This window comes from Miniopterus schreibersii (genome assembly GCF_964146895.1).
Source record: "Miniopterus schreibersii genome assembly, chromosome: 5".
NCBI classification, from domain to species: Eukaryota; Metazoa; Chordata; class Mammalia; order Chiroptera; family Miniopteridae; genus Miniopterus; species Miniopterus schreibersii.
This window is the reverse complement of record NC_138106.1, coordinates 31,257,063-31,282,990: the sequence shown is the minus strand read 5'-3', so window position 1 is coordinate 31,282,990 and position 25,928 is coordinate 31,257,063. Positions and strand designations below refer to the sequence as shown.

General features: G+C 35.7%; 1 protein-coding gene across 7 annotated transcripts in view; it reads left to right on the top strand.

Annotated features, from left to right (window-relative positions):
• The window catches only part of TBL1XR1 (TBL1X/Y related 1), a 137,945-nt gene that overhangs the window by 71,369 nt on the left and 40,648 nt on the right, over positions 1-25,928 (top strand). The window contains exon 1 of one of the 7 annotated variants that reach the window (XM_081137693.1): positions 8,650-8,737. The exons of the other annotated variants lie outside the window; for them this stretch is intronic. The gene's annotated coding sequence lies outside the window, so the exon portion shown is untranslated. Of the gene's footprint in view, positions 1-8,649; positions 8,738-25,928 lie in introns of those variants that run through there. 7 annotated transcript variants of the gene reach the window in all.

Here is a 25,928-nt window from a genome sequence, read left to right as displayed (position 1 = left end):
TTGGGGAAAATAGAAATTTTTTTCTGTTTTTACCTAACTCGAAGTATTCATTAATTTATGAAATACTTGCTGGGTCCTTTAGGGTGGTTGGGTGACTCATTAACCATCATTAAATCTGCTATTTTCCTCTGGAGCACTACAGAGTTTCTGTTGTAAGAAGCAGCTCCATGGTAAATCATCTTTGGCATTTTGGAGTATCTCCCTTTGGTGTTTTGTTTGACATTCACATTTGAAACCTGTTAGTTTACTAGGTTGTTATAGTCTTAACTATTTGTGACATGTCTCCCCTGAGAATCAGTTGCACAGGCATTTGGTGTCTGAGATGCAGGTTCCTATGCAACTGGCTGTCTCTTCTAAGTGCCTGTCCTCAAGTGAAGTTTTAAGTGTGCTGCTCACATAGGCTGTGTGTTGCTTTGTTTTGTTTTTGGAACAGCTCATAGACTGTATTTTAAATCAGATTATCTCATGTTTGCCAATTTGTTGAAAATCGTTGAAAATCATTTTTAAGCCATGATCACAGAAATTTATGTTTGTTTATGTTAGTGTTCTATATATGTGTTTGTGTATTAAAGATGAAGGACAAGATTACAACAAATTTGCTTGTAGTCTAGCTGAGGATACAAAAGCCATTTCTACACATTTGCATGCAATGCTTGCTTGTAAATTACAGATTTTGCTCCAGAATGGTGGTTTTTCTTTGGACCTGAAAAGTGCTATAGCATTATGCCTGTGCTATGTAGTGTCTCATCTTTTTATTTTCTCTGAACATGCTATAAAGGAGTGCTTTGTGGGAACAGTTAACTCTACCGCCCCCACACCCGCCCTCAACTTTGTTCTTGATGAAATAACTATGAGGGATTCATAACATTCATTTTTGTTTCTCTCTTCACTTGCCTAGGTACAAGTTATTTTAACTCTAATTGCACCTTAAATCATCATGATTTACAGCTACCTTCCTATAGGAATGCTTTATACTACTTTCTATAATTATTTTCCTTAATACCAACAATGTGTATTACTATTGTAACTTTTTATTGTGAAAATTTTCAAACATACACTGAAGTAGAGAGAATAGCACAATAAACTCTCACCCAGCTGCAAGTCACCAGTTTTGTTTCATTTAACTATCTTGTTACCATTTATACCCCAACACACCTGATTATTTTGAAGCCAATACTTATATCACATGATTTCATTCATAAATATTTTAGTATGCCTTTATGGATGATATGCACTATTTAAAAATATATACAGTACCATTACCATACTTTAAAACTTGACAATAATTTTTCTTATTTGAAAAGGAATTTAAATATACTTTTTAAAATTGTAGTAAAAACATAAAATTTATCTTAATTTTAAGTGTGCAGTATGTGGAGTGTTAACTATTCACATTATTGTATAACAGATCTCTCAAACTTTTTGTCTTGCAAAATTGAAACTCTGTACTTACTGAACCACAGCTTCTATTTCTCTCTCTTCCCCAGCCATTAGCAACAACCAGTTTACTTTTTGTTTCCATGAGTTTGAGTACTTTAGCTACCTTATATAAGTACAGTATTTTTCTTTTGTGACTGGCTTATTTAGCATAGCATAATGTTGTCTAGGTTCATGCATGTTACAGCATGTAGCAGGATTTCCCTCTTTAAAGGCTGAATAATACTCCGTTGCATGTGTGTGTATCATATTTTCTTTATTCATCGTCAGTGGACATTTGGGTTGCTTGCACCTTTGACTGTAGTGAATAATGAATGTTGTGATGAACATGGGTGAGCATGTATCTCTTTGAGATCCTGCTTTCAAATCTTTTTGGCTATATACCCAGAAGTGAGATTGCTGGATCATGTGGTAATTCTAGTTTTAATTTTTTGAGGCATCTCCATATTGTTTTCCAAAGTGGCTGCACCATTTTATATTCCCAGCAATAGTGTACAAGAGTTCTGATTTCTCTATATTCTTGCCAGTACTTTTCTGTGAGTGGTTATGTTTGGTTTGGGTTTTTGGATAGTGGGCCTCCTAATGGGTGTGAGGTGGTGACAGTAATATCTTGATATCATTGTATATTCATTTAGTTTCTTTCCTCATCTCCTCATAAATAATACTTTTACAGAATCGCAAAATCCATATATTACATTTGGTTTGCATGTACAGCTTATGCTTTTAGCTCTTTATTAATACAGAATGTGGAAACCTTACAGGGTTTTCCCTAAAAGGGAAGCCCTGTAAGGTTTCCACATTCTATATTTTATTACTTGCATTCCTGTAGTAAAATGCCTCTGTTTCACTTGTATATTTTGGTAAATTGGTAGTTAGATCTAAAAGCTTAACCTAATTCAGTTTTGTTTGTGTTTTTTTGCTTTATTTGGAGGGGAGGGTTAGGGTGGCATAATATTTCATGGGTGGTACTAAGTAATTACATGAAGAAACACGTAATATCTGGTTATCTCTGTTATGTTAGGTGGCCATTGCTGAGCATTGCCTTGATCCATTATTTCCATGAGTGTACACAATGTTGACATCCTAATTTTATCAAGTCTTTCTTATCTGTAATATTTCTACAAAGAGAAACTTCCCTGGTCAGATATTCGGTTACCCTTTGGCACAGTTGGCACAGAAAAGGCATACTAAGTACTTGATTCTTTCCTTTACTTACTAATTTTCAAAGTACTGAGTTGTTTCCTAGAATCCTGGAAAAGCAGACCAATGAGGATTTTTAAGATGTCATTGTGAGTTTGTGGGTTTAAATATTTGATACATTTATTGCATGTAGTTGTTATTCATATTCCTATGGATGCTTACATTGTCTTGGCCAAAGGAGCCTTTTTGACAGTGGCTTTCATAAAAGTAAATACTTGTTAATGCATTTATTTTGAAGTGATACATAAGCATCTACCCTTTTTTTTAGGCGCTACCCGTAGTGGAGATGGATATTTATTTCAAAAACAGACTTTCTCTGGTCTCTGTTCCTGCCATGTAACAGGGTAGACCTCATCACCACCACCAGCATATAGTTTCTGTGTGTATATAAGGCAGATTACTCATTGAGACACCTTGACCCTTGTTTTCCATTGCTTTCCCTCCCCTCATCCTTCACCTCCACATGTAGACTTGTGCTGAATAGTGTGGTAGCCACCACTCATGTGTAGTTGTTTGACTAGTCATAGTCGAGATGTGCTGCAAATATAACATGCATGCTGGAATCTGAAGATACTTTTTTAAAAGTAAAATCTCGATTTCAAAATATTGATTATACGAAAAAAATATTTTGATATATTGGGTTAAATACAATTTATTACTAAAATCAGCTGCCATCTGTTTCTTTTAAAATTTTTCACGTCTGTAGAAAATTTAACATGATGGGTTTTGCATTATGTCCTGCATTGTATATTTGTTGACACTATTGTTATAGACCTTGCTAGTCTCAGCTCCCTGACCTATATACTCTGCTTATTTGCCAGAAACAAGTAATTAGCACAGTGAAAACTTGGCTAAAGCTAAGATCTGGGGAAACTAGAATGACCCTCAGAGGGTTCCTAAAATTAGATCATGGGACTACATTATATAGTTACGTTGTCAGCATTTAAAAAAAATTCTGTCATACAAATTATATAGAATCTGAATATTCTTCAAAGGTTAATCATGAGAGCTTTCACAGGATCTCTGGAGGAGATAGAATAATAGGATAAAAACGCCGTGGTTTGCGATCTCTAGGTGTTTTCATTACTGTTAAAAACTAAAGATGCAAACTGTCAGGAAAAAATTTTTCAATTAAAATTAGACTTTTCCCCCATCTATTTGCATTGTCTTATTCAGAAAGATCAATTGTTCAGTGTTTGCTCTCCTTTATCTACATTTAGTATCTTGTCAAGTCACCTCCCAAGAGGATACAATAAAAAAATTACTCAACATACAAAGAATCGGGAAAATTTGAACAATTCTGAAAGAAAAAGGCAGTAACAGATGCCAATGTTGATATAATCCAGACAGGAGGATTATGAAAGACATTAAGGCAGCTACTTTATCCACCCTCTACTTGAAATGAAAGTATAAAAAGAAACAAATGGAAACTTTATAACTGGTTTAGACTACAAGTCCTTTCTCCTGTGTGGTGTGGGCAGTGGTTCCAATGTTTGTTCCTTAACTTTTCAAGAATTTGCTAAGCTGCTTTGAGTCAGTTTCCCATGTGTACCAGTCAGGATTAGTGTGGGACCTGAACAGTGGTTGATATCTTTAGTTCTTAAAATCTGTGCTTCTTTGGATGTGTTGTGCTTAAACACCCTCCGATGAACTTGGGACTTTGTTCGTTCATACACAGAAGTACAGGATCCCCTCCGTCAGCTTTCATGCTCTCCAGCTCCCAGAGACCTATTTTCCTGGTTTAGTTTGGCTCTTTTAATCCAAGGAACTGGCTTAATCAAGCTATTGAGGAGGAAAACAACAACAACCCCAAAATAGGTATGTCAGTTACAGTCTGTAGCAAGTGTATTCAGAAGAATAATAGGGCAGTATAACTAAAAAAATGGAGCATTGGCTTCCATCAGACAAATGCTTCCACAGACCCTGACTACAGTCTGGATAATGTTTGAAATAAACATTATGAGAACACTGTAGAACAAACAAAAACAAGTAGAAACTGGACTAGCCTTCAGTGAGTTTCTTCATCTTGATGGTTTTGCCTGAGGACAGGCTCTTGTTGGCTTGTTTGCAGTCTTACTGGCTTGAGGAATCAGAGTTCAGAACTACACAGCCGCTGCAGAGCCGTGGAGGCGGCAGGGGGAAATCCCTGAACCACAGGGGTGGGTTACCAAGTACTGTGCATAACCTCTGCCAGACACAGGGCTTACCCGGAGCCTCGAAACAGTTCAGGTGTGTGTCGGCAGGAGAATACACAGACAAACCCTGCTGTCTTTGTACAGCAGAATACTACTGAGCAAGGGAAAGGAACAAGTTATTTATTGATGCCTGTAGCAGCTTTGAAACATTATGCTGAGCGAAGGTAGTCATACATAAAACAGGACAATAATGTATGATTCCATTTATATGATGTTCTAAAAACAAAAGCATGCAGATTTTATCTGTTCAAAAGATGGGGTGAAGGAAGCAGAACTAATTTATGTTGGGGAACTTGTAGTTGTCATGGCCCAGAACTGGACGCCTGGGTAGTGGGGACAGGGATTAATTGGGAAATGGCGCGTGGGAACTTTCTAGGGCAGTGGCGATGACCTGTATTCTGTTAGGAAATTCGATTACTTGAGCATGTGCATGTGTCTAAACTCATTGAATGGTACATCTAGCATGTATCCATTGTATTTTGTGTAAATTTTTCTTTAAAAGAAAGACCATATTATTTTACTATAGTTAATGATAGCCAAGATGAAAAATTTATGGGAAATTATATTGAGGTTTGCAGCTGCTTTCAAAAGTCTGCAAAAACTAATACCCATTAATAGATGTGGGGAAAACAAATACAAGGAAATGTTGATTTTAAAGTCTTGGTGGTGGCTGTGGTAATATTCTCTGTGCAGTTCTTTGAATTTTTCGTAATATTTGTAAATTTTTATGATGTTATAAAGATACTAGTAGGTAGTATTTCTCTAAACCAGATTTCTCTTGTTAACGTATTTTCAGTGGCTATCATCAAAATTGATATTATTTCTTTAAATTTGAAAATAGTTTGAGTTGATCCGTGACATTTTTCTGCCTGTGGACTGAGCTCTGAACTGTTTAGGATGCGTAAAGATACAGAAATATAAACAATAAAAGTGAGAAGACAAAACATATCCACACAATAATTTGATTACTTCAAAGTGACACAGCAAAGACTCATTAAGATAATTTATAATACATAAATTCTGAGGGAATGGATACATAATTAGAGTATGCTCAGAGTCAAGTACGATTAATGGGAGATGGAATCCCCGGGGTTGCTTATTTTGAACAAGTTTTGAAAATGCTATTAGAGAAAATTACTAGATTCTCTTTCCATTCTTTTAATTGACCAATTGTCATTTATGAAGTATGTCTTAGGACACATTTTTTAGTGCATTGTATTCATTTTTCAAAGAAGGAAGGAAGGCTGCTTCATTTTTATGCTAGAATTGTTAGCTAGATTGGATGGTTAGAATTTGTTTTTAAAAATCTGTAATTTAGGAATATGGTTAACAATATGTTAATGAGTTGTTGGGTCGAAAAGCAAATGATCGTTGTTCCAGCATTTTGTGGTTCTTTTATAGACTTCTGAGAGACAAATATAGTGCTACTAAAACATACTGACATAATATTAAGTACAACCACTAGAAAATACTAAATTTTTTCTCATTTAATTTACTCGTAGGAAATCTAATCTGATAGGCTGAATTTTAAAAATGTACATATCAGAATAAGTCATAAGTGGATGAGAATGAAAGAAAAATAAAATTAAAATGTAAACTGTAATTATTAGATGTGATATTTTTAACCATTAATTTGATCATTTTAATTTTTTATAGCCCAATTTTTCTTCCCCAATCCTGAAATGAAAACTTTCAACAAAACTAAGCAGTTATTAATAAAGTTTAGGAAATGAAACGTTATATGTAATTACTTGATATTATATTGGCTCCATATTTTTCTAGTGACCTAAAATAGTCATATTTGGACTTATTTTTGGTCTTTTATCTCTTTTATCTTTCCAATGGCATTGCAATAATAAAATACCATTTTTTTCCTAGGTATTATAACTTCCTCAAAGCAAATGGGCTGCTATGTTGTGCTCAGCTCTAGCCATTTATATTGTTCCAGGAATTCTGTGTTATTGATATCTGAGATATTTTGGTCTTTGAGAAAATTGTGTGCTGACTTTTATAATTGGTGGAAAGAATTACAGATATACTTATGTTCTACAGATAGAAATTTAGTGAGGGACACACCCTATTGGGCTTCACATGACATACCAACTAGTTATTTTAAAGATCACATTCTTCTTTCACTGCTGATCTTGGTGTACCACCCTTGAGGAGAATATTTTACCCAAGTCAGCAGTTCAGCCCTAAACTTTTGTAGGAGCTGTTTCACACTGTACAATATTGGCTAAAAACAATACTAATTATAGTATCTTATCATTAGTAATAGTATTTTTATTAGTAAATAAGCTAATGTTTAACTCTCTCTCTGAAAAAGTCATGGAAGGAGGAGATAAGGTAGACTGAGAAAGTTCTAGAACAGCTGCGCTACATTATGCTCTGCATGTCCATCCTGATTTCTGTTGTTTGCCATTAAGTTTAAAGGTATTTTAATCAGCTTATTAGGATTATAAACCGAAATACCCAAATTAAAATGGAAAATATATTCAATACAAAGGGAAATTGTTTCACAGATTTTCTATCTCAGACACATGTATGTCACAAACATTTTTAGACTGGCCAATATCAAATTTCGTTACCATGAAGACTTTTGTTTTTGCCTTTATTTCTAAAATTTGAGAGAGAAATTTTATTAGTGATTCTGAATAACATATTAGATACTGTATTGCCAAGGTGAGATGTTCAAATGAATAATTAATGTATTGTGTGGATGCCAAGTAATTTTATAATCCCTTAGGTAATTTGCATAAAACAAGCTTTGAAAACAAGTTTTTTTCTCACTGAATGTTTCATTATATCTTTATATCCTTTAATGGTAGACAGTACACCTTTAATAGAGTGAATAGACATCTGTGATAGAGTTTTGATTGTTGAGATACGCTGATTGGTTCTCATGTCCCTGGAGTTTTAAGTCTGCCAGGTCAGAACTATAGCATCAACATAAACAAAAAATAAACAAAACTTAAAGTAGAATATCAGCTTGACCTATGAATTTAAAACTTACAATTCAATTTATTAGACCTTGGAGGATTAGCTGGGACCAGGCAGCTAATTGTATTTAGGAAATTACTGTTAGAAAACCACCATTTTTTGAGGCACCAGAGCCTTTCTGTTATCTGTTACTGATAGATTCTTTCAGCATAGAAAACTTAAACACAAAGGCACCTTTTTTGTGTATGTTTCCCCGCAGTAGGGGGGTCATTTATTTCAGTTAGCCTTGTTGCCAAAAGGAGAAACCAGGTTCTATTTTGAGGCCTAACCAGAAAAAAATTATTGCATAGGAAAAATACACTACTGATAAAGGATATCACAAGCATAATTGTTGTTTTATTGCATATTAAAGTTGAATAATTGTTTAATTATTTTTATTGTCATTTTACTCTATGTTCAGTTACTTAACTGAGGACAGTTATGCAACACTTTATACTTGAAGTCATTACTAGCCCAAAGGTGTTCCTGTACTATTTTCTAGATTTACTTGGGTGGTCTGGCTAGCCAAAGGTGAATAGATTTTTTCCGGTCATAATTTGGTCACTTAAGGCTGGTAAATCATAAAAACCTTTACAGCTGTCATGAGTTAGGTAATTGCCTTTTGCAGTTCAAAATTTTATGAAAATTCTTTTCATTCATTTCCACCTGCTGTTTCCAATGTTAACAGTTAAACTTCACTGTTAACAAAGTCCTACATTTTACTGCTTCTTAAATTCGTCCGTAGAATCCCTCAATGTTAAAACTAGAGGAGCCCTTTCAGATTATCTAATTCAGCACCCTAATTTTACAGATGAGGAAACTGAGGCCTTGGGCTAGAACAGAGGCCTCCTGACTCAGTCTAGGACTCTCTGTTCCATCATGCTGCCTGAGGTTTGTTTATGGAACTCAGCAACATCACACACAGGGTGAGCTTTTTTATTGTTGTTACATGAACACACAAAGTGATTTGCTTCTCTCATAACTGCTGTTGTTCGTTCCTGTCAAACATTCCATTTTATTTTTTTTACCCATGTCTATTTTAATCCATAACAGTCTAATTACTCGTGACTTTTTATTTTGCTACTACTACTTAGCTTTTGACCATTATTTTGAAGAGTTAACTCTTAGTAAGAAGGTTTCTTATCAGTAACTCCTGTAGCCTTATCAGGCACTAATAGCAATAGTAGATTAAAATTTAAAACAGGAATGATTTGTAGAGTCATAAATGTCTTTTTTAAAAAATGGATGACAAGTATAAGAGTGTGGATATGAGATCTAAGAGCAGATATGATACATTTTTCGTGAGATAAAATGCCAAGAAATACTAGTCAACAGTGTGACATAATTGCAGTAAAAATAGTTTATCTTATGACCTCATGGGTTTAAACACATTTGTGTTTTAGGTTATTGATCTCTGTTGATGCTAAAATTGTTCCATTTTTGGCTAGTGATAGCTTCTTTAAGATAGTTTCTGTGTCCTTAGACAAGACCCTAGTAGGTTTAGGTAGCTTTCTTGCTTTCTGGTTTAACAAGGTATTATAGGCTTACGTAGTTTTCAAGGGTAACTCAAGGACTTTCAAGTTCTCTTAAGGTATGATTTACAGATTTCTGTAGGACTAAAAGAGTCATTTCCACTCTCCCTTTCATTTTTATTTATTTTTATTTTTTGTTAACATTGTCCATAATTTTGCTTTGGTAAAAGAGTAAGAAAAAATAAAATGTTTCAGCTTAACGAAACTTAACATTGCTTCTCTTGTATATTTTCTTTAAAAAAAAAAAACACACAGTTTTATGTCACTGAAATAACCACGGTGTCAACCTTTAGAATTTTAGGGTAAACTAAAGCACGAATGCTCCACTATGAATCTTGGATAAATTTGTTGGATGGGATCGGATACTACCAGCACAGTCACACAGGCAGATGCTTTGACTGCTTAGTTATTCATCCGCCATGTTAAAGGGTCCCTGCCTACCTACCAGTTAACTAATTGTGTTTCAGGTGAACTAAATAAGAGGTCTAGATGTATTATGTGACAGTAGTTTCCCTGAAAAGATATCTGTGGGGACAAGGGTTATTAATGTTCTATTTTGATCAAGGCATAATTGTATATAAATTGTGCTTAGATTATATATTTTTTATGCTGGAGCATGAGAGCTATTTTATGATTTATGAAGGTTTAAAAAAATATTTGAATAGCTACTATGTGTTGAATGTTAGGCTATAAAGAACAGACTGCCTTTTAAATGCTTATAATTTGGTAGTGGTTGAAAAACAGATATGCATAATAAAAGGTAATATAATAACAGTGTTAACACTTAGATTATAAACTGGTTTTCCGTGCATTTCTACCTACCCCTGAGGTTTGTAGATTAGATTTTATTTTTATTTTACAGAACAAGGAACGGGGGCTCAGGGAATTTAAAATGTCTTTGATTTATGCAAGAGCAGTAGCATTTGAAAGAAAACATCAACATTCTGATTTGTAGTCTAGTAATCTTTTCACTATTGCCCAGTTTTGAAAAGAGTAAATAAAACTATTCTTTGGGATCTAGGAGGAAAGTACCCAGCCATCTTTAATGTTGGTATTTGAATAGGCTTCATAAGGAGATGGCATTTGAAGAAGAACAGAAGAATTTCAACACTTGTAGTTGGAACAAAGAGCTAAAAAGCAGGAATGGAAATTTGCAGGATGTTAGAATGACACAGATAACACACATGGTCCCAATTTATGATTGTGCAACTTAAAATTTTTCGGCTTTAGAATGGTGTGAAAACAAAAGCATTCAGTAGAAACCGTACTTTGGTCTTTTCCCACGTACATGTGGCATGATACTCTCGTGACATTGGACAGCAGCAGAGGGATGATTTTACCCATCTGTAGACTAGTGTAAGTGTTCTGAGCACATTTAAGGTAGGCTAGGCTAAGATAATGATGTTCAGTACATCAGGTGTATTGAAGTGCATTTTTTACTTAGAGTATTTTCAACTTACAATGGGTTTATTGGGACATAACACCATTGTAAGTTGAGGAAGATCTCTGCTCATCTGAAGGGTACAAAGGTGCTCTGAGCCTAGATAGATACTTTGAGACCATAGACTGGAGAACTTAGGTGTCTGGCTGAATAGAGTGAATGTGCAAGCCGATAGGTAGCAACAAACATATATGACATAATTAGAGTTATGTTTTATGTCTGGGTGTCAGAAGATAACAGGAAGAGACTAGGAGGCTTTGAGACTGTTGTAGTAGGGGTGATAGAAACTGTAGAAAGGAAGGCATGGCTGAAAATGGTGTTGCATAGGTAATAGAAGATAGCATTAAAATTTCAGGTAAAAGCTGAGATAGGAAGTTAAATACAACATGATTACTAAAGTTTAAAGTGTGGTGAATGGGAATCAGTGATAGTTACAGGCAAGAGGAGAAACAAATTTGGGGACCCAGAGCATAAATTGCCCCTGATAATGCTGAATTATAAGGTTCTGAAAGGAGGATTTGTGCCTCAGTTAGCTGGAATACTTGGAGTGGGAAAGATTGCAGGGGCATGTGTTAGATGGTGGTTTTCTAATTCTTCAGAGTGGGAGAGGTCATTAGTGGGAAAGTAGAGTGAAGATCACAGTGCTAAAAAGAAGCCAGCTTGACACATATTAGGGCAGGGGAAGAAAAGCCAGTGAGAGAGGAGAGAGGAAAGTGAGGAAGCCAAATGTTAGAAGTTTAAAGACTCTTCTTTTCAGTCTTCTCAAATGCTGGAAATGGCAAGTGGTGTGAGTCAAGGAGTATGAAAACCCTTTGAATTTGGAGGTGATTAGTAACAAAGCTATTTAGAATCCATAAGATCAAAAGCAAAACTAACAATAACAAAAATAGATTTTCTTCTTTATACACATACACATATTCTTTTACTTAAATACGTGAATGTGATTATAGTTTTTGTAGTGTGCCATTTTTCTTCCCCTCCCCCATCAATTGTTTTTAATGTTTTATTATCCATGAATATTATTAATGTGCCACAATCTTATTTTGGTACTCCCTTTTAATGGACTTATTTTATCCCTTTTATTTATTTATTTATTTATTTTTTTGCCACTAAAACACAGTGTTTCTAAAGTAAACATCCTTAGGAACTTATGCTTTTATTTCTCTAGGTTGTATAGTATATATATCTTAGTTGAACTGCATGACATTGTTAACTGTTTTACCACTTGAACCTGAAAAAAAGGGGCATGTCTATGGCCCAGTCTAATATATTTACCTTTTTTTTTTTAAAATCCTCACACGAGGATATTTTTTCCATTGCTTTTCAGAGAGAGTGGGAAGAGGGAGGGAGGAGAGACATGGATGTGAGAGAGACACATGGATTGGTTGCCTCCTGCATGTGCTCGGATGGGGATGGAGCCTGCAATCAAAGTACATGCCCTTGGGCAGAATCGAACTTGGGGCTCTTCAGCCTGCAGGCTCACGCTCTGTCCACTGAGCCAAACCAGCTAGGGCTGTGTTTACTTTTAATAAAGGTTGTCAAGTTGTTTTTCAAAAGGACTTCACGTTTCCATTTGCAGTATATGGGAATAACCTTTCCCCACATTTCTGACAGAAATATCAAATCTCTTATTTTACCAATTTTAACAAGTGTAATTTTACTCCTTTTTACTTTGGTATGTTTTTTCCTTGATAACTAGTCAATCTTTATGTACTCAAATATGGCTGTCTTTTTTTGTGCAGTTTTTAAGTTTCTAGTCTTTGTTAAGAAGATATTTTCCTGTTCTCTAGATTGGACATGTATTATTACATGTTTAAGATGTGTATGTGAAGTATGTCTGTATGTGTACATGCATACATACACAAGTGCACTACATTTATTGAAATATTTAGATACTAAAACTGCCTGGAGTTTGTTTTTGTTTACAGTAAAGCGTGTGAGCCACTTTTCCTTCCTTTCGGTCGGTGGTCATCACGGCAGCACAAGTCTGCAGCAGGCCATCCTTTTCCTTTGCTCGCATTTTGTATCTTTCAGGAAGAATAGTACTTTTAGTCACATTAATTCTGTGCCTGTTTTGTTAATTTTTGGTAAATATTTAATGGTTTTTTACTCTTGTAAAAGGAGTATTTTCTCATCTGTATTTATAGGTGCTTCGTACTGGGGTAGAGAAGCTATTGTTTTTGTTAGCCATTGTATTAAATTCCTTTATAAAGGGCGAGTAATTTTGCTAGAAGGCCCAATAAATTCTATGGTAGGGATAATTTTTCCTCTTCTGTATCTTTTTTTCCTACTTCAGAGAGTCAGCACAAAATCATATGGTGAGTAAAAATAAAGATTGTGAAGTAAACAAAAAGTCAAGGAAGTTTTAACAACTTTTACCAAAGAAGCGAAATCACCTTTGATTGAGGAGCTTTCAGTGAGATGGGGGTCCTTGAGGAAAGTTGAAAATTTTGAAAATCCACAATGGAAATTTTGATAAGGAAGTTCTCAAAACATAATAAAATGATTGCCAAATGGCTCAAAGGGGCAGAATGACTTTGTATACCATCATTGTTTGGGGTTTACATACGATACAGTGCTTGAGTGGAATTGGCAGGACTAGTTGAGCTGAATGTCAAGATCATAGGATTTGCTGTTGAAATGTCTGATCAGTAGGTTCACATGAAATTGGAGGGAGAACAGATATAGTCCAATAGGATGATGTTGGATTGGAGGATGCTGACAAGTGTAATTGAGGTGATCATAACTCAGAGATTTAGGGAGGTTACTGTAAAAAAGAGGTGTGTGTGTACATGCTTTGCTTTTGTTTTGACAGTTACAGGATTTAAAGATAGAGAAGTTTTAAGTATGTGGCATGATGCAAGGCATGGTTTGCATGACCTGAGGAACTTTTAAAACTATACATGCTTGGACTGTACCTCTGAGTTGCTAAAATTTTATTAAGGACTTTTAGGATTGTCACGAAGTTTATGACATTACTTTTAAAAAGGTGCCACAGGTGATTTTGATATACCACACTATGCAAAACCACTGGTGGGCTACAAACTGGAGTGTGGAACTTCTTCTTCATATTTAGTGTGTTTGGCCCAAGATAAATGGAGATAACAACTTAATTGAACTTGAGGAGGTAATGGAGAATCAAGATGGGAATGGATGAAAAGGAACATTGAGTTTTAGTCATCATTGAAGAGAATTTTTTGGTTTTTAAAAGAAAGAGCTTTGTTTCTTTCAGCAAATAATAATTGAGTGCCTTCTGTGAATTGGGCTATATTCCAGACAGAAAGTACAGTAGTAAATAATAATGCTCAAATGCCTGCTCTTACATAGCTTTCATTTTTGAATGAATGTGAATAACTTACCATTCCTAGAGTATTTGTTGAGTCGCCACAGTATTTGAAAAATCTTACCTACCCCACACATTGTACAATCCAGTATTGTTTCTTTAGAGTAATGTTCTATATAAATAAAAAAATTAATTTTGAAATGAATACTTTCATTGTTAACCCCAGCTGCTTTTTTGTTGTTGTAGTGCCCTGAAAGCTTCCTTTACCACTAATATAAGGAGGGACCCCCCCCAAAACACACACACACACACACACACACACACACACACACACACACACACAAACATACCACCACCAACAAAAAGATGGTGAGCCCATTTCTACTGCATAATGGAAAAGAAGGATTGTTCTTGTATTTCTAGCATACAGAACAGTGAAAGGGAAATAATTCCAGACTCCTCCTTCCTGGCCGTGAATAGATTTAACACCTCTCACATTAGATAACCCAGTGCTGTCTGATCATGTAACCAGGACAGAATAGAGGGGTAGATGTTCTCTTTGTTTCATTATAACATACTTTATGTATAACATTTTTATTATAACAATGACTGTTATAACATTAGGTATTTTAATTGAAGTGGAGTGTTTCTGAGATTGATGGCCCAAGCAGCTTGATATTTTTTGAAAGAATATTTCTCTTCTATTTTTTCAGAGATTTATGTGAGAAAATTGTGCAAGAAAGAGGGCTTTTTAGTTGCATGATAGAGATCAAACAAAGATTAAATATCTGATTGCCAGATGCTATTCAAGAAAGCTTTATTATTCATTTCTTAATGTAATATTTTTGGCGTATATCAAACTGATTATGAAGCTGACATCTATGGGTGTACAGAGTATCTTCATTTCTCTAAATATCTTTCTTTTTCCAAGAAAGAGATGAGGTTGAGAGGAATGAGAAGAGAGGCTTCAGTGCGTGCGCTCACATGCAAGCTCTCTTTCTCTCTCATTCACTCTGTATGTATGTCTCACTGTTCTGCCTTAGGGTTTTGTTTCTTTAAAACTATTTCTTGAGCACCTGGCACCCACTTGCATTGCTTTGAAGGAATAAGACTCTATTCTAATACCTGTACTTGGGAAACAGTAAATTGATCAGCAAGTTGATAGTAAATGGTGTGTTTTTGATGAAAACCCTTGAAATATGTCTAGATAAACTCATAGCGAGTCATCATTGTGGAGCTGTTTGACTTTCCAGAGAAAACAGCAAAGCTGCCCAATATTTCATAGTCAAATCAGGATCTTTAAACAAAGTGAGGATTAAAAGACCAGGATACATGTTGAATATGAAGTAAGAGTCACTGTATTGTCTCTACACTCACTACCCCGTCCGTCCGTCCGTCCGTCCGTCCGTCCATCCATCCATCCATCCATCCATCCATCCATCCCTCCTTCCCTCCCCCCCCCCCCCATTGAATCTTAGGAGAAACTGGTAGTGGTAAAGGGAATTTAAAAAGTTTTTTGTCTGCCAAATGACATTTCAGATAGTTTTAATCAGAATCCAGATAAAGTCTACACACTGCTTTTGGTTGCTAAATTTAAATCTTTTCCACTTACTGGTAGAAAACATTCATTTGTTCTATCAATATTCTACATTCTGGATTTGGCTAATCGCATCCTTGTGGAATTGCTAACACATTCCACTGTCCTTCTGTAATTTCTGTAAAGTGGTACTTAGATTAAATTCACTTGTAAGTCTTTGACGATAAAGTCTTTTTGTTGTTGTTTCCTTTTGCACCACACCGTGAAGCATAAACCATCTGTCTGTCTCACTTTCAGTGATGTTGATATGGATTGGTGCTGAGTGTTGGAGTGCTCTGTAAGGGGACTAGTCTGGGGAAAGGGATGTTAGGAGATCCTAGCAGGAGCTGAATTTACTAAGCAGTTCTGCCAGGCGTAGGTTTCTCCACCAGACAAATAATGGCTTCACACATACAAAGATTTCAAAAATCTTATGCTTGATATTGATATGATTAGGAGTAGCACAATTAGTATGGAACAGTTACTTGCCATTATTAAACACAGATGTGCCTCTGTTCCCTAGATATTCACTCCCCACATCTTCTCTGTTCATTTTTTTGAGTCCTCAGAGTGTAAAGGGGCATGTATGGAATTTGTACCAGGTATAACCTGGAAATCTGACTATAAAGAATTTCAAGTTTGTTGCTCAGCTGTCCACCTCTCCTTACTTCTCATGTGACTAACAGGTTGAGTATATGATTGAGTAGATCTGTAGGGCCCCAGTCCTGCATTATCTGTTTCCATATAAATGGTGAGGAAGGCTGCCATTGCCTGTAGTCATGCATGCATTCTCTTTGGAAAATAAAGGCTGTTAGAGACCACCTTCATGTTTCAGTTGGTGGGAGAGGTATTGCAGCCCTTTGGAACCTTACTACTTAACACAAGTGATAAGCTGGACAAACCTGCTGGATATGTGGATCTGCACTGTTAGAGAAGGAGATGTGATGTGGTGGTACTGCTTCTATACCACAGCCTCCACACCTTTTCTACAGCTTGTATAGTAGAACTTGCTAAGAAATGGAATGCAACCTGGAATTTGCCTGTGAAGCCCATTCTTCACAATATTGTTCTTTATATTAATGGAGTTTTACATTATTACAATGTTCAGGGCCTAGAACAGTGCCAGGCATGTGTTAGCACTTAGTAAATGTTTGTTGAATAAATGATAAACTTCAATTCAGTAAAATTATTGAATCAAGTGGGTATGTCCATAAAGAACCCATTCACAGAGGTATAGTCTCAGAAGGTTTATAATTTTCACTCCTTCATGTTTTAGTTAGTAGATTACATATGTTTTATCAAAAGTAGAACTTTTGCATGAGAATGTTTATGTTTTCTAAGTACCTTTTTTTGTTTATTAGGTATAAATGTACTGAGTACCTAATATGTATTCCAACATGAACAATAGAAACCTTGTTACAGTCTGAACAGTATTGTAGTTTAAGAGGTTTGTTTCCTCAGGGAAACTCTTGAACTTTGCCAAAAAGATTAGCCACCAGTATTGCAGGAGGAAATCAATTTTTAGACTATCAGGTCTCAAACATTTTGGTCTTAGTACCCCATTACATTCTTAATTTATTATTGACTCCAAAGAACTTTTGTTTATGTGGGTGATAACTATTGGTATTTGCTGCATCAAAAAGTAAAACTGAAATTTTATATTACTGACACATTTCAACATAACAGTAAACCCCATCCATAATACATTTTATGAAAAATAGGTATTTTTCAAAATGAAAAATTTTCATGAAAAGGGTTGCATTGTTTTACATTTTTCAAATCTCTGTTAATCTCTGGCTTAATAGAAGACAGCTGGTTTCTCGCATCTGCTTCTGCAGTCACATATTAACATATGTTATTGTAGTTGAAATACATGAAAACTGGCCTTACAAAGATAAGTAGTTGTAAATATTTCAAATAAAAATAAAAATTTATTTTTTTAAATAAATTTGGATGTTCTTCGATACTACATGAAATTTCAACAAGTGGATAGTTTCTTAAGGGTTAGTTTTAACACATCTGAAATTATATCAATGAACTTTTTGTATTGTATTCATTAAAATCCATTGGTCTCTCTTGAACATTGAGTGGATGGTTTCCTCATGCATAATTCTGTACTGGCCATTGAGAAAACATTTGTTCACTGAGTTCTGCAGGTCTTCCATATGTTCATTATACAATAAAAAAAAAATCAGACTCATTAATATCACCACTAATCTCATTAGAGTATTGGAAGCTCTCAAGCTTATGGTGGCTGATAAAATTTCCAGATACTACTGATTTTCTCTTAAGAGCTTAAGTTTTACCCTTGCCAACATATGCCATTAGTTGTTTTCTTTAAAGTGACAGTTTCACTTTATTTGTAAGAAAATGTCTGCTAAATTCTTAATCTGAAAAGCCATACGTTGTCAGTTCTTTGAAGTAAAAGTGCCGTTCCATGAAAAAAGTAGCTAGAACAGCTTGCAATTCAAACAGTTGCACAGTGCTTTACTTTGAGACAATCACCATTTTAGTGTGCAACAAAAGTACTTTTATGTGTAAGGAATGTTTTGTTCCATATTTACAATAGCCAAGATTTGGAAGCAGCCAAAGTGCCCATCAGTAGATGAGTGGATAAAAAAGCTGTGGTACATTTACACCATGGAATACAACACGGCCATAAAAAAGAAGGAAACATTACCTTTTGTGACAGCATGGATGGACCTGGAGAACATTATGGTCAAAGTGAAATAAGCCAGTCAGAGAAGTACCATATGATTTCACTCAAATGTGGAATGTAATGAACAAAATGAACTAACAAGCAAAATAGTGATAGACTCAGAGAGCAGGCAGACATCTCTCGGGGGTGGTGGTGGTGCAGGGATTGAGCAAAAAAGAAAAGAAGAACCTCATGGACACTGACAGCAGTACGGTGATTGCCAGGGGCCGGGGAGGTGGGAGGTAGAGGCGTGGAGGAGAGGGGGGAGGGGTAAATGGTGATGGACGGAGACTTGACTGGGCTGGTGAACGCATGGTACTGTACAGATGATGTGTTGCAGAAATGTGCATCTGAAACCTGTATAATTTTGTTACTTAGTGTCCCTCTCATAAAGTCAATAAGAAGGAAAAAAGAATAATAAAAGCAAGCTTTTTTTTGGCTGCTTTATCAGGGACATTCTTCAGTGAAGAATTTTTGTGAGTCACTTTTTTTGAGTGCATGGTACTGAAGAGTATGACTGCTGATAAATTAAGGTGCTCCTGACTTGATTTTACCCACTGTTACCTAATAACATCAGGGCAAACATCAATTCAGTGAAAAAGGCAAGCAATGCTTTAGTAACAGTATAAAAATTTGTACCTTGAGGACCACTTAAAAAGTCTTGGGAACTGTTCCCATGGGTCTGCAGGCCTCACTGTGAGACCTAATTTCTATACTAATTTAATAAAAAGCAGATCAAACTATGTCTCAGGCTTGACGAAGATAATAAATCTAGTTTTTAGTTTTGTGCACTTTAAACAGTGTTAGCAGTGAAGTACATTTCCTATGAAATGGAAAGAAGTATCTTTTAGTAAGGTACTGCCAACAATCTGTATTTTCAGTTAGGGGATCTACAACCTGACCAGACTGATTATTTACAAAGGAGGACACACGCAGCAGGACCTCAGGGTGATTGTGGAGCTGTGGTGTCACCTGGGCTTGAGTTGTTCCTACCTAGGCTTTTTTTAAAAACAGAAAATCTAATAGGCTATTACTGCTGTTTTTGGTACACTGTAAAACTGAGCTGTGAGACATTCATGGTGGATTTCCCCCATTTTCCCCCCAGTAAAACTTGAAAGCCTACTTCAGTTCATGCCTGTCATCAATTTCCACTTCATTTGCTTTTGCCTTTGTCTTCCATATTTCCCAATGGCTGGTGTGTGTGTGCGCTCACATGTGTGTGTCAGTCTGTTATCTGAGTACTAAACTTGCTTTAAATTGTCTTCACTTGATTTGAACAGTATTGATTGCCCATTGGGATGAACATTGATCTCTTTACAGTCCCGTGTCGTCCCCCCCCCATATTTGGACACTTGATCTATATTAATCACACATTTCTGCCACCGGAACAATCCTCTGCACATTTTTACTTCTGCCCTACAATTTTCCCAGTATAACCAATCTGTGGACACTTGTTTTGATAAACTAGGACCCAGTAGTCTTAATTTTGTCTTAGTTTTTTCGCTTAAATCAAGGAATACCTATTTCTTACCTAATAAACTGTTTTATAAAGGTGGTTATAGGTAGTTTTTATTTATAACTCTATCAGATTGTTATATCTGGTACCTTTTTCTCTTTATTTTGTCTATAATTTCTAAGTTTTCAGCAAAGTTTCCATTCATTCATGTGATTGTCCTTTTAAAGTTTTAGCTGTTTGTCTTTCATATTCTCATAACATACCTATTCCAGAGCTAGAATAACTTTGTTATAATCGAGAAAATTTTGTTACCTTTCTTATGTTTGTTCCCATTCAAACAAAGTCAGAGCTTTTCTTTCTCGTGGGAGGGGACTAGCTTCTTGACTTTTTTTGTTTTTTTGTGGGTGTTTTTTTAAATATATCTTTATTGATTTTAGAGAGAGGAAAGGAGAGGGGGAGAGAGAGAGAGATAGAAACATTAATGATGAGTCATTGATTGAGCCCGCAACCCAGGCATGTGCCCTGACTGGGAATCGAACCCCGATCGCCTGGATCCTAGGTCGACTCTCAACCGCTGAGCCACGCCCGGCCGGGCTTGACTTTTATTTTCATACCTGACTTGAGTTTCCAGACTTTTCCTTCCCAGACTGACAGTGGTTTGCCTTAAGTCCTATGACTCATTGCTGCTCAGTAATTGAAAAAGATATACCAGAAATACAGCCTGTGTTCCTTAGTGTTTTAATTTCTTGTCCTCCTTCATTCCTCTGACAGTGTATCTTGACTATAATTTTATTTAATCATTCAACACGTATTTATTGAATCAAGTAGTTTTATATTTTAAAGGGATCTTAGAAGACATCTGAGTAAACAGCTACTCCTTTTATATGTTTGGGAAGTAGAAGTCCACCTCTGGGTTGTGAGGCAGCTCATCAGAGGCCTTTGGGTGTAAAAAAGAAATTGGGTATAAAAAGGAAATAACTAATGTCAGTTGAACTTAAAGGTGATTTGTATTGGTTGCTAGTTTACTGTTCTCAGTATAGTTCTGCTGAGACTTAAATTGCCTAATTGAGATTCAAAATTAGTGTTCTGTTTCATCAAATCAATGGCAAATGCTCTCTTAAAAAATGTTCTGTAAATCCAGTTTTTGTTTTGTGAAAACCACAAGGTATTGTGGGCTGTACAAAAATAGGTGATGGGTTGGATTTAACATACAGGCCATAGTTTGCAGACCCCTGGTCACAGTTGAAACAAATGATTGTCATCAGAAGTCTGTTACTAATGAATAAATGGTTTGCTGTACCATTTGCCTATGTCTTTATGTAAGTCATGTTTATAAATGATAGTTGGTCCTAATAAGTACTTACATGTTTCTTAATGAGGTGGGCTTATTTGTTTTCCCTTACCCTAATTCTTGGAGATGTCCATCTGTGTTCTGACAGTTTTTAAAATCTTCTAATGCACTTCTGTTAGTAAGGCTATGAAAAATGCTTTATTAAAAATCACTGTGTGATCTGGTACTCTGTGTTGGCCTGCAAGATTCATACCTAATACCCTATATACTTATACTGACTAGAATCATGGAAGTTTAGAACTGAAATCATCTACTTCAATTTCCTTCTTTTATAGTTGAGGAAACAGGCCTAGAAGATTCATATGATTTGTCTAAAATCCTATATAGTCTGAGATATTATATCTCTATCTTGTTACCTTTAAATTATATCTGTGAGCTCTGGATTACATTGAAAGAAGGAAAGAAAAGTAATTTAGAAGTTAATCCCTTCCCAATTATAATCATACTTTAAATTCTTAAGATTTACCAACTTTGGATTTTTGGTGACCATTAATCTGATAACAAATAATTTTAAAAAACAATAACCAAAAGGAGAAATTCTCATAGTGTAAAAATTGTCCATACTATTTTAAAAAAACAAAACAATAAGTTACCCTTTACATAAAATGTATACATTGCCAGGCATGCTCTTAAAAAAATTATTGAAAAGATGCTCATGTACCAGAATTGGAACAGAAAAACCAATGCCAGTGTCTGCTCATGTCTCATCACAAACCATCTTGTCTACTTCTTTATTTAAAGGTGCATTATTTCTCTTGGGGCGGGGGTTATGCTGTAGACTTTTTATTAGGACATAATATTCAAATGATTAAAGATACCCTCTTTAAAAAACTTGCTGATTCTAAAAGGATATCCTCTATTTAATAGTTTGAGTAAAAATTATCTAATGAGATTAGGTCTTTAAAAATATAGCTTAAACTCGGCGTTTAACCTAATGTTAAAAATGGTAGAATTTTTTGTTGTAAGGAAATACACTACTTTTCTTCTCTTTGGACTTAATATTACAGGCAGCCATGAAAAGATATCCTTAAAGTGTTCGACAGATAAACCGTAGTTGTAGGGCTGCTGATAAACAGAAAAGTAAATAAGCTGTTGTCATTAATGCTTTAAGATATCAGCCAAATAATTTGATTTTATACTTTTTTTTTTTAATCCTCACTTGAGGATATTTTTCCATTGCTTTTCAGAGAGAGTGGGAGAGAGAGACAGAAACAGAGACAGACATCGATTGGTTGCCTCCCGCACAAACCCCAACCAGGGCTGGGGATCGAGCCTGCAACTGAGGTACGTGCCCTTAGCCAGAATCAAACCCAGGACCCTTCAGCCTGCAGGGTGACGCTCTAACAACTGAGCCAAACCAGCTAGGGCTGTTTTGTTTTTAGTTTGATTAGTATTATATTAAAAAGAAGCTGAAATAATGTATTTAATTTAGAGTTTAGTGTTTCTTATTGAGATTATCAAATTGTTTCTAAATCCTAATGTAACTTTACAGTTTACAAAAGTAATTTGGTCAACATGATTTCATTTAGTCTAGCAAAAATTGTGTAAAACCTTATCAGATTTAGGATTGCAAAAGTTGAGAATGTACTTTATGCACATTTTAAAGTATATTGCCAAAGACTTCAAAGTAAGTTTTAAAATGTACCTTCCTTCATTGTATCATATTTTATACACATGAAAGTGTTATTATTACCTAACAGTGGTAGAATTTTAATTAGTTTTTAATGAGGTGGGAATTAAGGGTAATGTATTTTTGGGTGCCGCTTCTGAGACTGTTTCTTGGGCAGGGTGGGCATGAGGAGACTGCGGTAGTGGGGGGGCAGAAGATTATAAAAAGCTAGCGTATTCTGTTAATTTCATCGTCTTTAATAATTACAGGACAGGATGGCTTCCTAAAGACAGGCAAATTGAAAGGCAGATCCTAGCAATTGTGAACTTAATACTTTTAAAGGTCTCTAATGAATGATCAAAGAGAGAGCTTTTAAGGATTTATGGTATAAGATGGGTGTATATCAGTTTGCCAGGGCTGCCATAACAAATTACCACAGATTGGATGGCTGGAACAACAGAAATTTATTTTCTCACAGTTCTGGAAGGCGAAGATCAAGGTACCAGTGGGTGTAGTTTCTTTTGAGGTCTCTCTCCTTGACTTGCAGATGGCTCTCTCCTCACATGGCATTTCCTCTGTGCACATGCATCCTGTGTGTCTCTTCCTTGTCTTATAAGAACACTGGTATTACTTGGTTATATTCAGATTATTGAAGGTCTACCCTATTGGCCTCATTTTAACTTAATCACCTCTGTAAAGATCCCATCACCAAATAGTCACATTCTGAGGTACTGGAGGTAAGGGCTTCAACATGGGATTTCTGTGCAGCCCAGCACGTGGTAGTACACACCATGACTTCACCAATGGATAAATGGATTTAATCTCTCTCCTCATTCCTTTCATTTCCCCTCCACATACACACACTTTTTTATTGTTGTTAGTTATAGTTTGGTATTTCACACTGTGTCTTGGTTTTAACAAGACAATTTGACAGTTTTCTATAACTCATTGGGTTGCAGGGCAGCAGCTAAACTGTTGTTTTGCTTCACAGCAGATTGAGAATTCACCCCAACAAACAATAATTTTGTGAGTTTAGAAGCTGTTATGTAGCAGCGTAGTGTAGTAGTCTGTTTGTAACTACAGAGTCTGGCTGACCAGTTAGGACTGCTGTTCACATCCTAGTCCATGAGAGCTGTGCAGTGATACTTACTGGGGCTTTGGCAATTTATGTTATAACTTGCAACTAGCAACTTAGGCCCTCTAGTGCTTAGAATTTTATTTTATTTTTTTTTGATTAATCCTCACCCGAGGATTTTTTTTCCATTGTTTTTGTTTTGTTTGTTTTTTGGTGGGGTTTTTTTGGTGTTTTTTAGAGGGTGGAAGGGGAGGGGGAGAGAGACACATCGATTGGTTGATTGGTTGTCTCCCGCAAGTGCCCAGACCAGGGCCGGTATTGAGCCTGCAACCAAGGTATGTGCCCTTGACCGGGAATTGAACTGGAGACCCTCATTCCGCGGACCGACACTCTAACCACTGAGCCAAACCGGCTAGGGCTGATTATAATCATTACATTATTTTATGTTATACATTCCATACTGTTTTTTATTTCCTACACTGAGGAAAATCAATTTAGTGTTTGAATAACACTTCTGAATACACAGATCTATATATAGAAATGCTTTTCTCATATGTGTCAGTGCTCTTAGATTAAAATGAGGAATATAACACAGAAGAGGAAATGAAATAATGTGTAAAAGGCCTAGTCCCATACATGGGACTCAGTAAATGTGAATATTCTTTTACCTCATTTTCCTTAACATGCAAATTGATGAGAAGCAGTGTGTACACAGGTAGGAGCAAAGGTAACTTGATACACTTAAGATATTTTGAATTAAAAGGAATATTAGCTCCTCCAACACTGTGCCTAATACAGAAACCTGTAGGACACTTACATTTTACATCCTTTGCCTACCTGAACATTTAGACTCTCAGGGTGTGTACTCTCAGAATTTTATGTATTTTTTCTTATCTAAGTTTGAATTAAATGTTGTCTTGCTCCCCAACAACCTGGAACGTCGTAAGGTCTAGCCCTGGTCTATTTTATTTAGCCATGTCTCTAGCATCTGTCAGAATACTTGGCATATTGGAAGTGCTCAAAGTATTGACCAAGTGAATAAAATAAATCTGTCAGAAAAATAGTGCTTTAATGCATCCCCCTGTCCCCATAGTCTTTGTTAATTACATGACCATTGTGGTGTTTACTTTTCACTGGTCACTACCTCCACAAATGAATCCCATCAGCATTTATTTGGATTGGTTTATTACCCTAAAGTGAAATAAGTGCAGTAGCCCCCCATTATCCATGATTTCACTTTCCATGCTTTCAGTTACTTGTGGTCAACCATGGTCTAACAATATTAAATGGAAAATTCCAGAAATAAACAATTTACAAGTTTTAAATTGCATGCCATTTTGCCCTGTCCTGCCTGGGACCTGGATCATCCCCCTTCATCTAACATCTCCATGCTGTGTATACTATCTGCCCATCAGTCACTGCGTAGCCATGGTGGTTATCAGATCCACTGTTATGGTACAGCATTGCTTACGTTCAAGTAACCTTTATTTTGTTTAATAATGACCCCAAAGTGCAAGAGTATTCAAGCTGGCAATTTGGATATGCCAAAGAGAAGCCGTAAGTAAGTGCTTTCTTTAAGTGAAAAAGTGAAAGTTTTCAGTGTAATAAAGAAAAAAATCATATGCTGAGGTTGCTAAGATCTGTTGTAAGAATGTGTTTTCCATATAAGAAATTGTGAAGGAAAAATAATTTTGTACTAGTTTTGCTGTTACACCTCAAACTGCAAAAGTTACAGCCACAGTGAGTGTCAGTGCTTAGTTGAGATGGAAAAGGCACTAAAATTGTGAGTGGAAGACAAGAACAGAAAATGTGTTTTGATTGAAAGCAACATGTTGTGCTAGAAAGCACTGAGTCCATACAAAGATTTCAGCAAGGGATCCCCTGAAATAAGTGATCACATTTACATAATGTTTAATACAGCATATTATAATTGTTTGATTTTATTATTATTGTTAATCCCTTACTGTGCCTAATTTATAAATTAAACTATCATAGATATGTATGCATAGGAAAAATATAATACAGTACATACAGGGTTTGGTACTATCTATGGTTTCAGGCACTGAGGTTCTTGGAATGTGTCCCTTGGATGGGGT